Consider the following 23,983-nt stretch of genomic DNA (forward strand, 5'->3'; position numbering starts at 1 on the left):
ATCCTTCAGTTTTGTCTAAGCCCTGTAAAAGACCTCAGGATGTTGGGCTTCCAACCAGGCCATTTGTGATACCCTTAAAGCCAGGAATTTTTCAGCACCTTCTCGATAGTTCAGTGAGCCAGCAGCATTACAGTCTGTGTCATGCTGAATCTCCCTGAGAACTACATTAAGGGTACGCATGTCTGTGGGGTGCTCAGCCACTTGCGGGTTAATATCACAAGCAGGCTGTTCCGTTGGTGACAACAGTTGGAATGCTCATTATTGTAACTGACAGTGTGTCAGGCCTATTTTAGGTTGAAGGTGCTGGTGTGGCCATATGGTAAGATGTTTGTTTCCCAACCACAGGGTTCTGGGTTCAACCCCACTGCATGGCACTTTGGGCAAGTGTCTTCTTTTATAACCTAAAACCGACCAAAGCCTTGTGAATGGATTTGGTAGATGGAAACTTAAAAAAGGCCCTTCGTGTGTGTGTGTGTGTGTGTGTGTGTGTGTGTGTGTTATTCATTTTAGGAACATTGGCTCTTGAGGTACATCACATAAGCTATAATTAAGAGCATGTAAATATATTTGGTCGAAAAACACCTTTTCACCTGCAGGGCTTGAACCCACATCGCCTGTTAACTTGGCAGAGGTTACACCATTGGAACAAAACAATCCCTTGAATTTCTCCATTCATTTCAGAAACTTTAATCTTACCATTGAGAATTATACAGGTTGGGACAAAAGTCACATTTTATTTATGTTACTATGATTATTATTATTTTTATTATTATTTTTAATATTAAGGCAGCAAGCTGGAAGAATTGTTAGTGCAATGGGCAAAATGCTTAGCGGCATATCATTCGTCTTTACATTTGGAGTTCAGATTCTGCCAAGGTTGACTTATCCTTTAATCCTTTCAGGATCAGTAAAATTAGTACCAGATGAGCACTGGTGTCATAATTGACTTACTCCCTTCCCTGAAGTTGCTGGCCTTGTGCCAAAATTTGAAATAATTATTATTATTCAAGATAACCTAACTACAACTTGGTTCTGATCAAGCAGATGTTATGATGAGATGCATTTCAGCTTTCCGAGCGCTCGGCATATAGGGGTAGGGTCAAGAAGGCGTCTTTCTTTTCCATTCCACTCCATATCCCCATGTGCAAATCACCCAGAAAGGGCCACGTTACACAATATGTTCGTTTCTGAGAATGGACAATGGTTGCAGTAATACTTTGTAGTGAGTTGAGGGGGAATCTTTTCCACATGATACAGGCGTGGCTCTGTGGTAAGAAGTGTGCTTCCCGATCACTTGATACAGGGTTCAATCCCACTTACCATGTGGCACCTTGGGCAAGTGTCTTCTACTACAGCCTCAGGCTGACCAAAGCCTTGTGAGTGGATTTGAAATATGGAAACTGAAAGAATCTCATTGCGTGTATGTGAGTTTGTCCTGCACCACTACTTGACAACCTGTGACAGTTTGTTTATGTCCCCATAATTTAGCAGTTTAGCAAAAAGAGAACCAATACAATAAACACCAGACTTATTTAATGAAAAAAAAGTTCTGGGGTCGATCGGTCTGACTAAACCAGTGGTTCCTAACCAGGGGCCATATGACCCCTCGGATTCCAGATAAGATTGGGTGGGGGGTCACGCAAGCAAAATAGTAAATTCATTTGCACTCTCACTTATTCTCAGTCACTCACCCTCATTCTCAGTTACTCACCCTCATTCACACACACTCATTAAGGATCCATGAAAAAAATTTTAATTTAGATGTAATTTATAGAAGGGCATGACTAGGTTTCTTTCCCTAATGTTTTACATAGTTCAACTTACACAAGTTAATGTGAGGGGAGCAAAATAGGAATTTTTAACCCTTTAGCATTTAAACTGACCATATCAGGCCCAAATATTCTGCCAGTTATATGTTCAAGCTGGCCGGATCCAGCCCTGCAATGTCATTCTAAAAAATCTCAAAGCTATGAGATAATACAGGATTAATTTTATAAAATGTGAAGATGTAATTCATTTGGCAAAGTAATCTGAATGCTAAAGGGTCAAATCTGGCCCAAATATTTTAATATAGGCACAGGAGTGGGTGTGTGGTAAGTAGCTTGCTTACCAACCACATGGTTCCGGGTTCAGTCCCACTGCGTGGCACCTTGGGCAAGTGTCTTCTGCTATAGCCCTGGGCCGACCAAAGCTTTGTGGGTAGATTTGGTAGACGGAAACTGAATGAAGCCCATCACGTGTGTGTATGTGCCTCTCTCTTTGTGCGTTTGTTCTCCCCCTCAAAAAAAAAAATCATTGCATGACAGCCAGTGTTGGTGTGTTTACATCCTCGTAACTTAGTGATAGAATAAGTACCGGGCTTAAAAAGTAAGTCCAGGGGTTTGAATTGTTTGACCGCAGTCAAATGACCGAAACAAGTAAAAGAATAAAAGAGTCCATAGGCAAAAGATGGTTGAGAAGTGCTGGGCTAAGCCCCCCCCACCCCATGAAGGCAGTGCTCCTGCATGGCCACAGTCCAGTTTACTGAATCAAGTAAAAAGACAGCTGATATTTCCAGCAAGTCTGTGTGCGCCGTCACAGAGAGAGAGAGAGAAGCCTCCGGAGGTGGCCTCCCTCGTTGGTTGGAGGTGCTGTGGAAGTAAGAGGGTAGCAGTAACTGGACTTAAATTGCCTTTTTGCCAGTATTGTTTTTTTATTGTTTTTTGTATTTAGTTTAAATGTCCCCCCCCCCCTTCTGCTTTCCTCACTTCAAGAAACTGTTTTCCTCTAAAGTTCAACACAGTCTAAATTTGTCTAACATTTAACATGATGGCAATTAGGAACACTTTGTTGCTTTCTGGGCTTTTTTTTCCTTTATTTTCTTCCTTTTTTTAAAAAAAAATTTTTTTTTGTATTTTTGTTAGGTTTTTTTTTTCCACTCATTTATTCCTTTTTATTTGTTATTTATTTTTTTTGTATTGTTCATTTACACTTTTGTTCTTTGTCTTTTTTTTTATACTTGTTTCAGTCATTAGACTGTGGCCATGCTGGGGCACTGCCTTCAAGGATTTTTTATGCAAATAAATCAACCCCAGTATTTTTTATTATTATTTTTTTTTTTTTAAACATTTTTAAAGCCTGTTACTTATCCTATCGGTCACTTTTGCTGAACTGCCAAGTTACAGGGACATAAACACACATACACACACACACGACAGGCTTCATTCAGTTTCTGTCTACCAAATCCCATTCATTCTGCTATAGAAGACCCTTGTCCAAAGTGCCATGTGGTGGGACTGAACCCAGAACCATGTGGTTGGGAAGCAACACCAGCTCCTATATAATATTTATGGATTTCTTTGTGGCTTTTTTTTTTATTGTGGTGGATAATGAGAGGAAAAGATTTTAAATTTTTACTTCGTACAACCAGTTCTTCTCGACGGTGTTGCCTTTTTTTTACTTTTAATCATTATTTAAGTTAATAATATTGATTTCAAATTTTGGCACAAGGCCAGCAATTTCAGGGAAAAGGAATAAATGGGATAGCATCAACCCTGGTGCTCAACAGCTACTTATTTTATTGGCCCCCAAAAGAATGAAAGGCAAAGCTAACTTTGCTGGAATTTGAACTCAGAATGCAAGGACAAAGTGCTGCTTTGCATTTTGTCCAGTTATCATTCAGCTAGTGTTAGGAACATAAATTGTGACTAAGGTTTGGTGGCAGATTTTAATTCAGAACTTACAAAAACAAGACATTTGTACTCAGAGCCAGAGCTGTTTCAGCCGGGTTGGTAATGAAAGGGTTAAATTAATCATTTGTTAACCCTTTTGTTACCATATTTCTGTTGTGATGCTCTGTTTCCTTCAATTAATTTTAAATATAACAAAGAATTTAGTGAAATAACTTAGTTATCATTCAGTTAGTGTAAGCAACATAAATTGTGACTAAGGTTTGGTGGAAGATTTTAATTAAAAACTTACAAAAACAAGACATTTGTACTCGATAACGAAAGGGTTTAATGCAAGTAGAAAATATTTTTTGTAAAAAATGTTATGAACTCTGATGGTCAAAGTAATGGGTCACCCACTTTATGCTGTGTTGTTTTTTTTCGTTTTTTTTTCTACACATTATAGACTCAGGTATGGCTCTCTGATAGAAAATTTGCTTTCCAACCACATGGTCATGATGGACTGGAGACTGGACTATTTAGACGTGGCCATGTGGATGTGACTGTGGAAATATTCAGCTAACATGTGGCCATTTTGGCCTTTGATCATGCTGACCCATGGCCAGGAGCTTTTGCAACCATGACCATCCCAATATATAGGAGTGGCTAAGACCATATTATCTCAATGTGTCCTTCCTTTTTTCATGTATGATATGGGGAGGGGAGATTTTTGGTGGTTGTTTCAAGCAAGTTTGAGTGACCCAGGCTGGTTGGATGGAGAGGCTTCACTGTCACTTTTGTCGGCATCTTGTTGTTCTCGTTGTTGTTGCTTTTGAGAGAGAGAGAGAGAGAGGGCGGAGGAAGGGAGGGAGAGAATGTAACACAATTGGTAAAGATTTGTCACTGATTAGTTCAGAGGATAATTTAACACCCGCCGCCACCGCTACCACTCCGCAGCCGTCACCCTCATCTCCTGCCTGGCTCCTTTCTCGGCAGGGGGCAAGGCAGTGGCAGGGGAAACTTGAATAGCTATTTGTTCTCTCCCCGGGGAGTTTACAAGGGAGCCCTTTCCTCACGCCCTCCTCCACCACCATAAAAATATTACCTTTCTGGGGCTCCCCTCCCCCTCCAGCTACACCTGTGAGGAAACCAGCTGATTTCATTAGTCAGCTACTTTTCAATGTTGGGTGGGGGTCGGGCTGATAGGGCGGCGTTTGGGGTGGGGGAGCTAGGCAGGCAGTGTATTAGTTCACAAAGTGTAAAGACCTGTTTGTTCAAGTGTTACGTGCACAAATATACGAGCATGTGCTAAATGCAGATGCACACACGCATGCAGTGCGTGTGTGCATTCACATGTGTACACACGCACACATTTAGATGTACATGCATATGCACATATATGTGCATACACATGGGTTCACATGTACAGATAGTGCATATGCATGCATAAAATATGCACACATGGAAATGGAAACATTCTTTCTTTCTCTCTCCTCCATTCATTCATTTGCACTCTCACTTATTCTGTCATTCACCCTCATTCACACACACTCATTCACCCTCATTCACACACACTCATTCACCAATGTGCATACAGACACACACACATACACAGATATGCATTCACACACTGATGTGCACACACACACACATTCACTAATGTACATACAGACACACACATTCACTTGATGTGTATACACACACACAGATGTGCATACACTTATTCACTGATGTGCACGCCTGCACACACACACTCTCACTCATTCATGCATACAGATCCGCTCTTGTATTCTTGACATTCTGAGTTCAGATTCCTGCTTCAACTGTCAGTTTCTTTGTGGTGGTGGTGGGACAGTGAGACCTTGGGGTTGGTAACCTTTCCATGTCGGGTACCATGACACAGTCACTGCAACATATATAAATTGGGGGATCTTGCAGGAAGCAGGATAAATGTTAGAACAGATGACGGACCAATCTGTCATTTTTAGATTGTCTCATCGTCATCATTTTCGTGTCCACTTTTCCAAACTCACTTGGGTCGGGTGGAATTTTGTTGAGGCAGATTTTCTACAGCCCGATGCCCTTCCTGTCGCCAACGCTTATCTGTTTCCACAAAAGATAGAGATTGAAGGACACTACAAGCGTTTCCAACTATCACACAATGCAAAGGCAAGGGGTCAGTAAAACACACACACACACACACACACATTTGCACGGATGCACACATTCATACACACTCACACACAACCACATTTGCAAGCACATGCGCATGCACACACAAACACACAATAGGCTTCTTTCAGTTTCTGTCTACTAAATCCATTTGCAAGGCTTTGGTAAGCCATGGGTCTTTTGCAGAAGACACTTGCCCCAAGCTACCATGCAGTGAACTGAACCTGGATCCATGTGGTTGGGAAGTAAACTGCTTACCACACACCCATGCCTGCCCTACGATAAAAATATTTGTTTTAGTTCAAATAATTTTGGAAAGGACTAAAACAAATCGGGGTTATGAAGAAAGCAGAATTTTTCTGACAACTCAATGCCTGGTCTTGAGTTGGAATTGAACTCCAGACCTTTACTTTTGAATATTACTACCCTTAATTTATAAACAGATGCTCCCTGTAGAAATCCAGCCTAGAATTTCATAAAGATCCAGGAAGAAAACCTCTTGAAAGGTTCAGTTGGACAAATCGACCCAGCCTGGTGCTTATTCTATTGGTCTCTTTTTGTTGAGCCACTAAGTTACGGGGACAGGAAAAACAAAACACCGGTTGTCAAGCACACACATACATGTGTGTGTGTGTGTGTATGTATATATATATTCTTTTGTTCTTGTCTCAGTCATTTGACTGTGGCCATGCTGGAGCACCACCTTGAAGGGTTTTTAGTCAAATAAATCAACCCCGGGACTTATTTTTTTAAGCCTGGTACTTATTCTATCAATCTCTTTTGCTGAACCACTAAATTATGGGGAGGTAAACACACCAACCCCAGTTGTCAAGTGGTGGCAGGAGACAAACACAAAGACATATATACATATATATATATATGTGAGGGCGCGTGGCTTAGTGGTTAGGGCATTCGGCTCATGATCGTAAGGTTGTGAGTTCGATTCCCGGCGACGCGTTGTGTCCTTGAGCAAGACACTTTATTTCACGTTGCTCCAGTCCACTCAGCTGGCAAAAATGAGTTGTACTTGTATTTCAAAGGGTCAGCCTTGTCACTCTCTGTGTCACGCTGATTATCCCCGAGAACTACGTTAAGGGTACACGTGTCTGTGGAATGCTCAGCCATTTGCACGTTAATTTCACGAGCAAGCTGTTCCGTTGATCGTATCAGCTGGGACCCTCGTCGTCGTAACCGGCGGAGTCTTTTTTTTATATATATATATATATATATATATATATACACACACAATGGTCTTTCAGTTTCTGTCTACCAAACCCACTCATAAGGCTTTGGTTGGCCTGAGGCTATAGAAGACACTTGCCCAAGGTGCTGGGCAGTGGGGCTGGAGCAAGCTTTCTACCACATGAGCTTCTTTCAATTTCTGTCTACTAATTCCACCCAGAAGGCTTTAGTCCATCTGAGACTATAGTAGAAGACACCAAAGGTGCCACACAGCGGCACTGGACCCAACCACCATGTTGTCTTTTTAGGGCCTTGAATAAGGAGGGAATGGAAAAGACAATGGGAAGTGATTTTGAAGGCATTCAGGCTGCTATGTCTAGCAGGTTGATTGACTTGACCGTGTAGCATTCGTTATTTAAAACCAGGTCTAACCCACCAGCGAGCACTTGATTGGTCAACCAGTCCGGAACACTTTGTATAAAGATCCGTGTTACCCTGTGTTTCAGGCTCTTCTAAACGGATCGTCGTTTCCTGTTTCACTGTAATCTGGATCGGCACTTAACACAAGTGGAGGAACTAACAATGTTAAGCCTTTGGCCAACTTTTCACCGATCCTGCCTGAGACCAACCCTCCAGATTTCAAAGTATTTCGTCTCGGATCAAATGTTTGTTTGTTTGTATTGTTTTGTATTAATCCTGCTTAATCTCATAGCTTCGAAATTTCAATGATGTGATTACTCTTTTACTTGTTTCAGTCATTTGACTGTGGCCATGCTGGAGCACTGCCTTTAGTCAAGCAAATCGACCCCAGGACTTATTCTTTGTAAGCCTAGTACTTATTCTATCGGTCTCTTTTACCAAACCGCTAAGTTACGGGGATGTATGGGCTGGGGCAGGGCAAACACAGACACACAAACATATATATATTTATATATATATATATATATAATATATATATATATACACACACACGAAGGGCTTCTTTCAGTTTCCGTCTACCAAATCCACTCACAAGGCTTTGGTCAGCCCAAGACTATAGTATCTATCTGCGCAACCATTTATTTCATTCCGTTAAGGGTTCTGGTGTGATTGATTAACAGACAAGTTTGACTCCTTGACAGTGGGGGTGCATTTTGAACCAGAGAACGACAACAAACTCCAGGGATTACATCGTCTTGAAGCTGGTGTAGTTTTTAGTTTGAGGGAAATTTGACTGGTATTTTTAGCAAGCTAAGCGGCCCTTGTACATGCACAGTCCTATACACTGAATGAGACCTTGTGCCAGTGTGGAATGGTAGATAACAGAATTGGAACGTCAGAGAGATCTTGCCGTATTTAAGACACGTTTCTTTGAGTTCCTCTCCTGCGGAGATTGACTTAGCTTTCGATATAATTCAAGGGTCAGTAAAATTGAGTAGCAGTCGGGTTGTGGCGCCATCTATTTGAGATCTGATAGAACAGACATTCCCACACACACACCACCACCACCACCACAACAAAAATTGTTTCTGCCATGATTGCATCGTATTTTTTATATTCTACATTTACCCTATCCACATTATCCTTCCTTTTTTTAAAGACTATAGTTAGTTATTTGAGGGAGATTTGGTTGTAACTTCTTGTAAGTCACGCAACCACCTAGACTAGGGGTTTTCAACCATTTATCTTTCTTTTTTTTTTACCTGTGGACCCCAATAATTATTATTCTATTCTAGTGGACCCCTATAACCGGTCGATGTTTAAAAACTAGTTTTATAGAAACTTCTTTCTAAATTCCTATTTTGTTTTTCACATCTGGTGCAGCCTTCTGGCTTCACAGACCCCAGTTGAACCGTCCAACCCATGCTAGCATGGAAAGCGGACGTTAAACGATGATGATGATATTAACTTGTGTAGGTTGAATTATGTAAAACACCAGAGAAAGAAACCTATTTCTTTCAATACATACATCAAAAGCAAATTTTTTTTTCGGGGTGTTTTTTAAAAATACCATTGTGGACCTCCAATTCACTTTTTTGTGTAGACCCCCCCACCTTCCAATCTTAGATGGAACCTAGTTGAGAACCACTGATCTAGAGGTTCTTTTCGGGAAATCCTTATCATTGACCATGGGGGTAGTGAAGAACGGTAAAGCCTTACATTACATATTTCCCTCAATCTTATAGAATAGTGGGTATAGGAACCTTCCTTGCACCACAGGCCAGTTTCACGCTTGACAATTTTCCAGGGACCGGGGGTTCACAGGCATAACAAAACACGAGTGCATGATGTATAATTTATTTCATATAAAGGCAATAATACACATATATTACAAACATAATAGATTAAGTTTTAATCGATAGATATATAATGCAAAAACACTTTACATAGTGTGAGAGTTAACAAAATATGAAAATTTATTCTTTCTGTGCAGCCCAGTACCAAATGATCCACGGCCCGATGGTCGGCTGCCTCTGCTCTGTATAAGATATAGAAATCTATCTAACCATTATTAATAACTGCCCCTGAGGAAAGAAAGCTCGTAGTCAAAATGGAAAATAAACATAATAGGCGCAGGCGTGGCTGTGTGGTAAGAAGCTTGCTTCCCAACCACATGGTTCTGGGTTCAGTCGCACTGCATGGCACCTTGGGCAAGTGTTTTCTGCTGTAGCCTCGGGCGATCAAAGCTTTGTGAGTGGATATGGTAGACGGGAAACTGAAAGAAGCCCATCAGATACTTGTATGTGTGTATTTATGTTTGTGTGTGTTTTTTCCACACACCCCCATCCCACCATCGTTTGACAACCGATGTTGGTGTGTTTACATTCCTGTAACTTAGCAGTTCGGCAAAATGAGATTAAGTACTTGGTTTACAAAGAATAAGTCCTGAGGTCGATTTCTTTGACTAAAAAAACAAAACTCTTTAAGGTGGTGCTCCAAAATGGCCGCAGTCAAATGGCTGAAACAAGGAAAAGAATAGAAGCACGATCTACAGTTTAAAATGGATTGAGTTTTTCCTTCTGTGACTTGGTTATAACTTGTTCTTAGTATTCCTATAAAGTCTCTCTCTGTCCGTGTATGTATATATATATAGGCGCAGGAGTGGCTGTGTGGTAAGTAGCTTGCTAACCAACCACATGGTTCCGGGTTCAGTCCCACTGCGTGGCATCTTGGGCAAGTGTCTTTTGCTATAGCTCCAGGCCGACCAATGCCTTGTGAGTGGATTTGGTAGACGGAAACTGAAAGAAGCCTGTCGTATATATATATATATATATATATATATATGTGTGTTTGTGAGTCTGTGTTTGTCCCCCTAGCATTGCTTGACAACCGATGCTGGTGTGTTTACGTCCCCGTCACTTAGCGGTTCGGCAAAAGAGGCCGATAGAATAAGTACTGGGCTTACAAAGAATAAGTCCTGGGGTCGATTTGCTCAACTAAAGGCGGTGCTCCAGCATGGCCGCAGTCAAATGACTGAAACAAGTAAAAGAGTAATATATTTATTATTTTAGCATTTTGTACCTTGTCTTATTTTCCTATATACATATATATATATATATATATATATATATGAAAAACAAGACAAGGTAGAAAATGCGAAAATGATTTTATTATGAGGAACATTTTGGTGCCGGTTTCAGTCTTTGTGGCTTTTTCAACTTGGAGTAAAGCATGAAAAACAACTAAAATGGGGGAAAAATTAAACGAAATGTTTTAAAAAATATTTCCATTGTTTTCAGACGCAAGGGGCATTTTCCTTTTTTTCTGTCTCTTTTTAGTCTTGTGAAGGCTTCATAGCAGACCTAAAAGAATATTTGGTGTATATATACATACATACACACGCAGACATGCATTGTCTAGCTGTGGTAAGAAGTTTGCTTCCCAACCAGAAGACTTCGGGTTCGGTCCTTAGGCGGGTGTCTTATAACTGTAGCCCCAGGCTGACCAAATCCTTAAGTGGGTTTGGTGTTGATGGAAATTGTGTCTTTGCGTATGCGTTTGTCCCCCACCACCACCACCAATGCCGCCACTTGAAAACCGGTGCTGGTTTGTTTGTCTACGTCCTCGTAATTTAGCGGTTCGGCAAAAACAACCGATAGAACACAAGTTGCCAAGCTTTAAAAAAAAAAAATTAGTACTTGAATCGATTCGTTTGTCTCAAAATAATAATTTTTAAAGAAAAAAAAGAAAACCCCCTTCAAGGTGGTGCTCCAGCGTGGCCGCAGTCCAGTGACTGAAACAAGTAAAAGATTTAAAACAAAAAAGAAATTTTCAAACGTATTGAGTTCTTCGTATAATCATTCTTAAGTCTCTTGTCTCTGTTTATATATGTGTGTGTATGCGAAGAGATAATGTGGACTGTTTATATGCCATTGTGTTAATGGTGTGTGTGTATACATACATACATACATACATACATACATACATACATACATACACACACACACATTGTAGATGTGGTGTGTGTGTGTGATACTTGTCTACATGTGGTTGTATCTGAATAATGGTGGTGATCGTGTATACATGTGGTTGTTGGAGCAGCAGCAGCAGCAGTAGTAGTAATAGTAATAATGCTGGATGATGGTAGTAGGTACCATGCTGGCTGTGATCTTATTACAATAGGGGGCCACATTGAGTCAGACAAATAACAATAACAACAACAATAACAATAATGGCAGTTAAGATTGTTCTCATTATGTCATACACACAACTCTCCTTCCTCTCTCCACCACCACCACATCGCTGCCACTTCACACTTACTCCCTCCCTCCCTCACTCCTTCTTTGCTTTCTCTCCCTCCCTCACTCCTTCTCTTTCTCTCCCTCCCTCACTCCTTCTCTTTCTCTCCCTCCCTCACACCTTTCTTGCTCCCTCTCCTTTCTTTTTTTCTCTCTTCCTCCTTTACTCCTTCCTTGCTTTCCCTCTCGACCTTTTACCCATCCCCCACCTCACCACTACCACTTTACTCTCTTTTCACTCATTCGCTCCTCTCTTTCTCTCTACTTTTTTCATCACCACCACCACCACCACAACATCGTTACCACTTAACGCTCACACTTTCTTCTTCCCTTCTCTCTCTTTTTTTTCACCTCGACGACGATATCGACGACCCACCATCACCACCACTACTTTACATTCACTCCTTCCTCTCTTTCAATTTCTACCTCTTACCACCACCACACATCGCTGGCATTTCACACTTATTCCTCTCTCTCTTTCCCACCACCGCCACTATCTTTTAACGCCGCCACCGCTCCCACTCACTGCTACGTCGCTGACACTTCACTCACTCTCACCTCTTTTATTACTCTCTACTCACTCCGCCTTCTCCCCCTCTAACACCACCACGTCGCTACCGCTTGGCTCCCATCTCCTCTCCTTCTTCCACCATCACTTCTCTGCCATGTCACACTCACCCTCATTCACTCACCACTGTCACTCCTCTTTTATTCTCTCTCACTCTCGTCTCTCTCTCTCTCTCTCACTGCTGGTTTGATGTTTAACCCTAGGCCATCTTTGTTCGAGTAGAATCAGTCTCATGAGCAGCGGTGTTCCAGGCTTGCCTACCTCGTCTAGGACTGTCCAGCATGTCCCTCCTTTTCAAAGAGACGGTGCAGGATTTGAGGAAGATTTGGTTGCTGTTTCGGGCAGGTCGAACGGCCACGTAGAGGCTCCCTCGTTAGTTTGCGGTGGTTGTGATGTTCAACCGTAAGTTAACTCTAATTCAGCAGTCGAATGAGTTCCAGCCATGACCATCACCTCGTATTTTATTAATGCATAATACACGCTATTCTACACTATCCAATGTTTTATTTGATTTGATTTCTGCAAGACGCGGATCTTTGGCTGCTATTTCTAGTAGGTCTCCATATCTACTTCATAGAGGCAGATCTGTGATTAAACGCATTCCTGCCGTGATCATCCCATCTTTTTTCTTTTTCATTTTTCTTCAGTGCTGTGTCTTAACAGCATTTTAGGCCTCCAGGCAAATCCGTACACTCGAACCCTGTAGTATTTACTTACTAACAAGCAACCTACGAACATACACATAGAACAGACTCGGGCCTCTTGGTCCGTGTGGCCACCGGGTGGATCATTGCAGTGGTGGGCCTTAAGGTATTTGACAGCTAACCACAGCAAACACAGACCACAAAGGACCCCGGCCAAATCAATGCATAGCATTTATTCATAAGGACAGTAAGCTACAGTATTAGGTAGATCCGAATTGGGCCCTCGGGGCAAGCTGCAGCTGCGCCCCTGCCTTAAGACGGCTCGGGGGGGAGGATGAGGTCCCCTTTTTTTTTGCAGAGAACCTCGTATCGTATATTTGCTTGTTTGTGAACGACAGTTGGGGGTGCGATTTGAGAGAGATTTGACTGGTATTTCTAGCAGGTGGAGCGACTCACTCTAGTGGTGGTGGTTGTGGTGTGAGCGGAGATGACTGTTCTCCTACCACCACCCCTCCTCCCCCTCCTCCTCCTGCCACCCCTGTTAACGTGAAAATATATTACTAACCTAAAAACCTAATTGTTCAACTGGAAAAAATGGAGTCGTTACCCTTCTTCCTTCTCTCGCTCTCTCTCTCTCTCTTTCACACACGCTCACTCTATCATTCTCTCTCTCACACGCTCTCTCTCTCTCTCTCTCTTTCTGCTGTACACGCTCTCTCTCTCTCTCTCTTTCACACATGCTCACTCTATCATTCTCTCTCACACTCTCTCTCTCTTTCTTTCCTCCTCCTCCTCCATTCATTTGTCATCCCTACCACCGCCACTATCACCTTACATAGCTTCTCTATCTTCGTCCTCCTCCTCCTCCTCCTCCTTCAACTCTTGTCTTTCATTGTCTTTTTTTTTGTTTGTGTTTTTGTTGTTTTTTCTTTCCGCTTCCTCTTCACTCTGTCATCACCTCTCACTCTTACTCACCGATTCTCTTTCTCATTCACTCACTCACCCTCCCCCCTTCCTCCACTTCACTTTCATTTCGTCGGTGATGGGGAAGGGGGTGGGGGCGCTGCGGGTAGGCAACGGTGGTGGTGGTGGCGAAGAATGTTTCTTTTGCTCACCCACCACCCCTCTCTCCCTTTTTCCATCCACCCTTGTTCTCTTGTTCCCCCCCTCACACGCACACATTTGTCCTTCCCCCTCTACCCCACCCGTCCACCCCAGCTTTCTCTGTCCACCTGTCAGCCTTTCTTTTGTTCACCTCTTCCTCTTGTAACCCTCTCCCGGCGGCAGCAGCAGCCCCTCCTCACCTGTCCACTTGTCACCCGTTCCACCCTCTCCTGCTGCACATTGTTTGCCGCCGCCTGCACCTTGCTCTTCTCTCTCTCTCTCTCTTTCCCATCGTTTTCCTCTTTCTCACCTGCAACTTTCACATTTGCTATTTCGCAGCCACCACCACCGCCACCTCCACCACCACCGTCACCTCCACCACCACCGCCACCTCCACCACCACCGCCACCTCCACCACCACCGTCACCTCCACCACCACCGACACCTCCACCACCACCGACACCTCACTGCCGCTAACTAAAATAAAGATTATTACATTATCGCTATTACCGTTGCTACTTCCAACACACATTCCGGCTTCTCTACGTACCCACACACCCGAGTCATTTATCACAGCGACCCCCAATTTCCTTGCTCTTGCTCCACAAACGTACCTGGGGATCACACACATAAGAAATCACAATAAAAGTGCTTAATTTATAATATAACCATTATTACATGTGTGATACATATCTATGTGGAAGCGCAATGGGCCAGCGGTTAGGGTAGCGGACTCGCAGTCGGAGGATTGCGGTTTCGATCTCCAGACTGGGCGTTGTGTGTGTTTATTGAGCAAAAACACCTAAAGCCCCACGAGGTTCTGGCAGGGGGTGATGGTGACCCCTGTTGTACTCTTTCGCCCCAACTTTCTCTCACTCTTTCTTCCTGTTTCTTGAGTAATGCTGCGATGGACTGGTGTCCCGTCCAGCTGTGGGGAGCGGGTACACATACGCCACAGAAACCGGGCCCACGAGCCTGGCTAGGCTTGAAAAGGGTGCATAAGAAGAATACATATCTATATAATGCAGACACCCTTCAGACTGATAGTTCATAAAATTGTTCCATACTGACATGAGTCGGATGGTTTGGCAGGACCCTTTGGGTCTAAGGATGACATGGTGCTCCAGTGTCTATTTCGACATGGTCCCTAAGGCAGGATGCTCTTCCTAATGTGCCAACCATTTTACAGTGTGTACTGAGTGCTTTTTTCTTTTTCACATTACCAGCACTAACTAGTGAGGTTGCTATGCAGTTCATAAAACTACCCCAAAACCCTGATGGAGGGTGGGGGTTGCATTCATGCAAAGAGAACAAGGGTTAACCCTTTAGCATTCAGATTGCTGACAAATGTAAAGCTCACTTATTCACATTATTTTGAATTAATCCTGCATTGTCTCAAAGCATCAGGATTTTGATGTGATTATTTATAGAATGACATTGTAGAATAGGTGTGAGAGGCTGGATCAGGCCAGTTTAAATGCAAAAGGGTTTAAGCAGCAGTTGAGAGCTGTGGCCCTCATGCATCTTCCTGGTGGCACTTGGTCATCTTCTCTCTATAAATATAAATTTTTTTGTGAATCAACTTGTGTTTTACTTTTGCCAAATAGTTACACGGCAATCCTCCAAAATGGTGGCCTCCACTTTTTGGATTGTGTCAACATCAATGGCAGAATGTGATCGTCCAGGAATAGGAGCAGTTTCCACTGATGTCCGACCACATTGGAACTGGTGATGCCAGTGCTTGACTATGTCGTATGATGGTGCTTCGTCACCATAAACTTCTTGGTTGTAAACAAGCATCACCGTTATACAAGCGAGATCATTCATTTTCAGCCTTCCATGAAAAACATGTCTGGTCATGGGGAAATATTACCTTACAAGTGAAGGTTGGTGACAGGAAGGGCATCACCGGGCTGTAGGAACTTTTATGCAAGCATGGAAAAGTGGATAGGAAGGAGCATAATGGGGAATAGAATGTGGTTTGGGACAACCCTAAAAGAACGGGGGTGGGTGGGCATTAGGGTCAACTGGAATATCTTTGAGTGTAGATCTGCTCAATAAAGGTTGACCAGTAACTAAAGAACAACAACATCTCCATCACTGCCATGACCACCACCACATTTACAACCTTCCCCACCCCACCCTGATAGACCCTCCCTTTTTTTCTTTCACTCTTTTTAACATAGTGGGGCTATACCCTTACTGTGAGTAACCCTTTCTCCAGTCATTCACCTTCTGGTTCCTGTGTGGTGGGGTTAGAGGGGGTGTCGAGTATTGAGTACACTTGACAGTACACCCTAACCTCCCCCCTCCCCCCTTGTAATCTTTGTAACTGAACTGTTATGTTTCTTCTCCCTCCTCTTCCTTGTCAGTTTGAAATTCCTCAACATTACAGCATCACCACCTCCACCACCACCACCATCACAACCCCCATTATCACAATTGCCACCACAATCACCATCTCTACCTCTACCATTATCATCATTGCCATCATCAGCACCACCTCTACCATTATCACCACCACCACCACCACCATTACCAACATCCTCACCATTATCACCCCACCCCCTCCCAGTATCATCATCGTCATCATGTCGATGCCTTGTTAAAACTATGTGAAACTATTTAGTGTGGGTGGGTGGGGGGTGGAGGTGTAAAGGTCTTTTAATCATTGGAGTGATGGGTGTAGGGAGTAGGAGGAGGAGAAAGAAAGTAGCTGTACTTCTCTACTTACCCCCAACCTTCCCCTTCGTTACCCCCCCCTTCTTTTCTTCTAGATTCTTCCAATTCCTGCTCTGATATTGTTGTTTTTTTTTTCTTTTTCTTAGTGATGTCTTCAATTAAATTTAATATAAAAGAATAGATGCTGGTTATGGTGGTGGTGGTGGTGGTGGTGGTGGAAGAGACCGTTCACCTACCCACCCACCCCTCTACTTCAGATGTCTCCTCCCAACTGGCCAACCATTCCTTGTAACACCCCCTCATCTCCCCACTCCACTCCACTCTCTCTCTCCTCTCCTCGGCTCCTTTCTTAGGGTTTCACTTGTAAAATACCAAATAAATGGCTCTTTCTAGTGGTTAGGGCATCAGGTTTACAATCATGAGGTTGTGAGTTCGATTCCTGGACCGGGCTGTGTGTTGTGCTCTTGAGCAAGGCACTTTATTTATTTCGCATTGCTCCAGTTCACTCCGCTGTAGAAATGAGTTGCAATGTCGTCACTGGTGCCAAGCTGTATCGGACCCTTTGTCTTTGACAACATTGGCAGCATGGGGAACTGCTAGTCTTCCATAAACAATCTTTTCTGGAGGGGTAATTTCTGGGTGCTATCCATTCGTGACTCAAGGGGGTGTTTACCCTTTGTATATGCATTATTATGTGTGGGATTTCCCCTGGTCCATGGAAACATTGTCATCCATGAAATGAATCTATGGGCCAAAAACATTTGGGGACTTCTGTTATAAGTGAGGACAGTTCTGGTCTTTTTAGCCAACAGGTATTAGAATTATCTTCTTGGTTGTAGGTTTCCTGGGGGGTTTTTTTCTGTAATTTGAGCATCCTAGGTGATTTTGTCTAATGATTGCTTGTATAATCTCAAATGATCAAAGATTTTCTAACCCCACCCCCTTATGCAAGGACCCACTGCATTTAATATGAGGAATACTTCCCTGATGTGCTACCCTTCGGCCGTGCTATTCTTTGATACCCTTTAATCCAGCCATACATGGTTGAAATCTTGTACCTGTTTTATGCTAAAACTGGCCAGATCTAGCCTCTCATACCTAACCTACAATATCATTCCAAAAATAAGCAATGATGAATTCAAAATGGTGACTAAATAAGCCTTACATTTTGCAGAATAATCTGAATGCGAAAGTGTTGAACCTCTCTGCCAATCTGTTTTGGATGATTCTGTTGAAGTTGATTTGCCATCCAGAATATCCAAGTTTATTTTCTAAAGCCATTGTTCAGTTCCTAAAGTGAAATTCAATGTTTGACGGATTTCTTCTTGATAAAATCCATTCTTGTTTTGCACGGCAGCAGCTTAGATGTTATCTTTTAGCTAATTGTCCACCTTGGCTTCATCATCACCATTATCATCATCATCGTTTAACGTTCGTTTTCCATGCTAGCATGGGTTGGATGGTTCGACCGGGGTCTGGTAAGCCATGGAGGCTGCACCAGGCTCCAGTCTGATTTGGCAGTGTTTCTACAGCTGGATGCCCTTCCTAACGCCAACCACTCTGTGAGTGTAGTGAGTGCTCCTTACGTGCCACCGGCACAGGTGGCAGGCGAGGCTGGCAAACAGCCACAATCGGTTGGTGCTTTTTACATGTCAGTTCAGTGTATGAGCTGCCAGTCACAGCATCACTTTCACCTGAGGATTTTATTATTGGTGAAGAACTGTGTGGCTGATGGTACAGCTGCTGACTCGATCAGTTTAGAAAATGGAAAATGGAAGGAGCTAAAGTATCGATTGTTATAGAACAACAGATATATTGATAAATGGATCGGAAGATTCACCTTGTAGAGAGAGATCAATGGATCTCCTTGCTAAGGTAGTTATGTAGCCACCATAGCAGTTCCTTACATATGTCTTTCCTTTATTTTACTCGTTTACTTGTTTCAGTCATGTGACTGTGGCCATGCTGGAGCACCCCCTTTAGTCAAGCAAATCGACCCCAGGATTTATACTTTGGAACCTAGTACTTATTCTATCAGCCCTTTTTGCTGAACCGCTAAGTTACGGGACGTAAACACACCAGCATCAGTTGTCAAGCGATGTTGGGGGACAAAAACAGACGCACAAACACACACACACACACACATATACATAAATATATGCATATATACGACGGGCTTCTTTCAGTTTCCATCTACCGAATCCACTCACAAGGCTTTGGTCAGCCCGAGGCTATAGTAGAAGACACTTGCCCAAGGCGCCATGCAGTGGGACTGAACCCGGAACCATGTGGTTTGTAAGCAACCTACTTACCACACAGCCACTCCTACACCTAAAGAAAAGGTAATGGTGGACTGTCGTGACCAGGATTCGAACCTGTGTTACCACGGCCACAACATGGAGTCCTAACCACTAGATGATCACATCCACTTGTCCGCCTGGATATCTCCCTGGATTTTCAGCTTTTTTGTTGCCTATTCCATTCCCCTAGACTCCAGCAAATTTCTCCCCTTCTACATTCAGGGCCACGACAAATACTTATTGACATATGTCCAGTTAATTATTTCACGTCTTGTCTGGAGAAAGTTCAGTAAGAAGGTTTACTATTCTATGATTTGGTCAGAGGCCAAATTTTTATCTGAAAATGGGTTGATTTTTCAACAGGTAGCTTTGCAGATTATGGACTACTGGTTCCAGTAATGATATAGTTTGGTATTTTAATAGATCACTTCTGGATTCCCTCTTTGTGCTATCACAGAGGTCGTTTTTTACTGGTTTTGGAAATAAGCCATGAATTATACAAAAGTGAAATCGGTACCAGGCCAGTTCCACCAGTATTTTTGGCCGGTATTGGATCAGCACCAGTGGTTTTGTGGGTTTCAGTTACTCTGTTACCTCCCTAATGTGTTGCTTTACTCTTTTACTTGTTTCAGTCATTTGACTGCGGCCATTCTGGAGCACCACCTTTAGTCGAGCAAATCAACCCCAGGACTTATTCTTTGTAAGCCTAGTACTTATTCTATCGGTCTCTTTTGCCGAACTGCTAAGTTACGGGGGACGTAAACACACCAGTATCGGTTGTCAAGCGATGTTGGGGGGGGAACAAACACAGACACACGTACATATATATGATGGGCTCCTTTCAGTTTCCGTCTACCAAATCCACTCACAAGGCTTTGGTCAGCCCGAGGCTATAGTAGAAGACACTTGCCCAAGGTGCCACGCAATGGGAATGAACCCAGAACCATGTGGTTGGTAAGCAAGCTACTTACCACACAGCCATTCCTGCACCTAAAATTCTTGGTAATTTTTTGTAAGATGTGTCACTCAGAAAATCTTGCGGGTTGCATTTTGCCCTTGACTAAGATAGAAGGGGTCCTTTCGTGATATACATTCAATTGCTTTTATATTTGTTGATAGGCGGAGTGATTGGTCTGTTCTTCCCGAGAAACTTTTAACACATTACTCTCATATTTTACCATTTCTATCTTTTGTTAATGTTGTTGTTGGTCATGCATTGTTGCAGACCAGTGGTGCCCCACAACTGGTATTCTGTGGCACTCTGGTGTGCCACAAGACAATGCTAGGTGTGCCGCAGTGTAACCTGAATATAATTTTTTTCCCCTACACTTTTCGTTATATTTTTAATTCAGGTGTGCTGCCAAATTTTTAAAAGAATATAAGTGTACCACAAGTGGGAAAAGGGTGTGGGGCACTGGACTAGAGCAGCATCACTGGAGGGTTTATATTTCTCCCTTCAGTTTCTTTACCCAACACCTGTTCCACCTTACTTGCTTACACTTTTATCCATTCACTGAAGCATTTGTTTTCTTCAGTTAACAAAATCCTTAGTATTTTCTTACCTTTTCTGTTTTGTTTTTGTAAACAAAGGTGTTTCTTAGGTTGTGGACATCCAGTGTTGTAGTGGTAATGTGATCGGGGTGGGGCGTATAATTTTTGTAATCTGAATGCTGTGCTCCCTGAGGTCCCTTCTTTCAAAACTTAGGAGTTCTTTTTTTATGTCACATTTTGTGAACCGTGCCTTCATTGATTACAAATTTCCAATCAGCCAATTTTATCATTCAACACAATCTCATGACAAGGGAGTGTATGTAACTCACTACAGAGTAAATATCACAAGAAACTTCATTTAAAAAGCGCCAGTGTTTTGGCTTCCTTGGCAATATTTATATCTTCTGCCAATCAAGGAAACACACCCACACACACACGTGTATGTGTAGTCCTTAATCAGTTTATGAAAAGCAGTATTGTATGTATATATGTATGTATGCACTTTTTGTGTTAGGTCACTGTATACAGCATATACAGTACATGCATTCATAATCCACTTTATACTTTATAATTATACTCTTGTAGCAGAACCTGTGGACATTTCACAGTGTAAATCAGTGTATTTTAAAACAATCTGTTATTATGTTGAGCACAAGCAAGAAATTTCCCCCAAAAGACTCTTTTGAAATCCTGCCACTTAATTAAAACTCTACTTCGAAATGTAATCGAAATGAACTGAGAAGGTGTTGCTTGTTTTCCTTCTTTTAAAATGTGACGGATAGAATGACATTTATAGTTGAAAACACATAAAAGATGAATTCAAATAAAACTTATTTGTGTGTATGTATGTGTATGTATATATGTGTATATATATATGTATATGTATGTATATGTATGTATGTATATATATGTATATATATATATATATATATATATAATATATATGTATATATATATAATATAGGAGCAGCTGTGTATAGGCGCAGGAGTGGTTGTGTGGTAAGTAGCTTGCTTACCAACCACATGGTTCCGGGTTCATTCCCACTGTGTGACACCTTAGGCAAGTGCCTTCTACTATAGCCTTGGGCCAACCAAAGCCTTGCGAGTGGATTTGGTAGACAGAAACTGAAAGAAGCCTGTCGTATATATGTATACATGTGTGTGTTTATATGTATATATATATATATATATATATCAAAAGGCAGTGCATGACCACAGTCACATGACTGAAACAATTAAAAGTGAAAAAGAGTATATATGTACGTATATAGTTGAAATCTGCAGTAAAACAAAAGACAAAGACAGGTGTATAAACAACAAGCAGGTGTCTTGGTTTGATGCTTGGGAAGGTGAGAAAGTCTTTTACGTTTCAAGCCTACGTCACCATAGTGACTGGTTGGAAAAGGTAGTTGGACAGGAGAACTTGGAAGAAGGGGAGATAATAAAGTACTGGTGATCCTAAAACAAAGGTGCACATGCGTTTGTGTCTGTGAGTGTGTGTGTGGATAGGGGATAGTGACTTTGATGTGTGTGTGTGTGCATCTGTAATATGTGGATGGGTGTGAGTGTGTGTATATATATATATATATATATATCAAAAAAAACAACTTTTTATTGACCAACTTCCAAAAGGCTCCGTCAAAGTCATTTACCAATTGAGATTATTTTCATTTCTTTTCAGTTCAATTCAGCTACATATCTACTTGTATATCTATTAACGTACCTCTCTATCTGCATATCTGTTGATATGTTTGTTGACTCACCTACATACCTATCTAGCTAATTAGCTATCATACTTGCATTCATTTCTGTATCTGTCTACTCTCAGAATATCGATAAGCATTTAAACCAAATAACAAAAGGAAGAAGAAGAAAAAAATAAACAAATGAAGCCTTAGGTGTGGAAAGGATAAAGGTGTAACAGCCACAGCTATTTGCTGACTAAATTTATTTCAATTGAACTTAACTGTCCCTTGATATATCTTTTACTGAATAAATGTATAAACCTTCACATTTCGACCATGCCTACAATTTGAACACACAGACTTAGAATATTAGGGACTCCCCCCCTCTCTCTCTCTCTCCCCTTCTGCCCCCTTCATATGTAGTTCTTCATTTGAGTTATTATCTCCCTTGCCATAAGTGTAACACACGGACAAAACAGACAGCGAGGCAAGAACACTTAGAATGATATAGATTCTCATTGCTCTGATCTACGAGGGTTTATATAGACCAGGGGTCCCTAACCATTTTTTACCTATGGACCCCTTTCATTCTTACTTTACTCTACTGCAGTGGTTTTCAACCAGGGTTCCGCCAGTACAGTCCAGGGGTTCCGCAAGAAGTTACAAAACTGCTAAAATCGGCAGTAATTTCGAATTTTACTGTGCAGATATGTGTGCATAAGACTATTAAATTATTGCACAGGGGTTCCTCGAGCCAGTGGAATGTTTCCTTGGGGTTCCGCTCTACCAAAAAGGTTGAAAAGCACTGCTCTACTGGACCTCCATAGCCATTTGGTGCTTTAAAAAAATATCCCATTACTCTTACTCTTTTACTTGTTTCAGTCATTTAACTGCGGCCATGCTGGAGCACCGCCTTTAATCAAGCTACTCGACTCGGGACTTATTCTTTGTAAGCCCAGTACTTATTCTATCGGTCTCTTTTGCCGAACCGCTAAGTAACGGGGACATAAATACACCAGCATCGGTTGTCAAGCAATGCTAGGGGGACAAACACACACATATATATATATACATATATACGACAAGCTTCTTTCAGTTTCCTTCTACCAAATCCACTCACAAGGCTTTGGTCGGCCCGAGGCTATAGTAGAAGACACTTGCCCAAGTTGCCACGCAATGGGACTGAACCCGGAACCATGTGGTTGGTAGGCAAGCTACTTACCACACAGTCACTCCTGCACCATTATATTTTTTATAAGTATAATATTCGAAATTGTATAAAAAGAAAAATAAAGTGTTTTGTGTTTTGTTGAAGCCTAACCAATTTCTTGCAGATAAATTTTAGCAAGGAAATCCTATTTGGCCCCTGCTCGAGAACCTCTGACACTCACGACAGTTCATCAGCCCATTAACCTTTAAACCGGGCGAAATCCAACCCAAATATTCTACTTTGTCTTAGGTTCCAACTGGCCAGATCCAACCTCTCACACCTACCCTACAATGTCATTCTAAAGATAAGCAATCACATCATTGAAGCCTCAAAGCTATGAGATAATCCAGGATTAATTCAAACCAACGCAGATAATACGTATTACAGTCGACAGAGCAATTTGAATGCTAAAGAGTTAAATCTCTCACATATATGTACGTATGTATGTATGTATGTATGTATGTATGTATGTATATAGGTGTGTGTGTGTGTGTGTGTGTATATAATAAAGCAAAGCTGTGTATGAGCATCATTCATTATCAAGTGCTTTCTTTCTTTCTTTCTTTCTTTCCCTTCTTGT

The 23,983-nt window shown here is 42.0% G+C and overlaps 1 protein-coding gene across 1 annotated transcript in view; it reads left to right on the top strand.

The window, feature by feature from the left end:
• The window catches only part of LOC115224373 (phosphatidylinositol 3,4,5-trisphosphate 3-phosphatase and dual-specificity protein phosphatase PTEN), a 134,016-nt gene that overhangs the window by 92,098 nt on the left and 17,935 nt on the right, over positions 1-23,983 (top strand). The window lies entirely within an intron of this gene.

Source organism: Octopus sinensis, linkage group LG25, assembly GCF_006345805.1.
Source record: "Octopus sinensis linkage group LG25, ASM634580v1, whole genome shotgun sequence".
NCBI classification, from domain to species: Eukaryota; Metazoa; Mollusca; class Cephalopoda; order Octopoda; family Octopodidae; genus Octopus; species Octopus sinensis.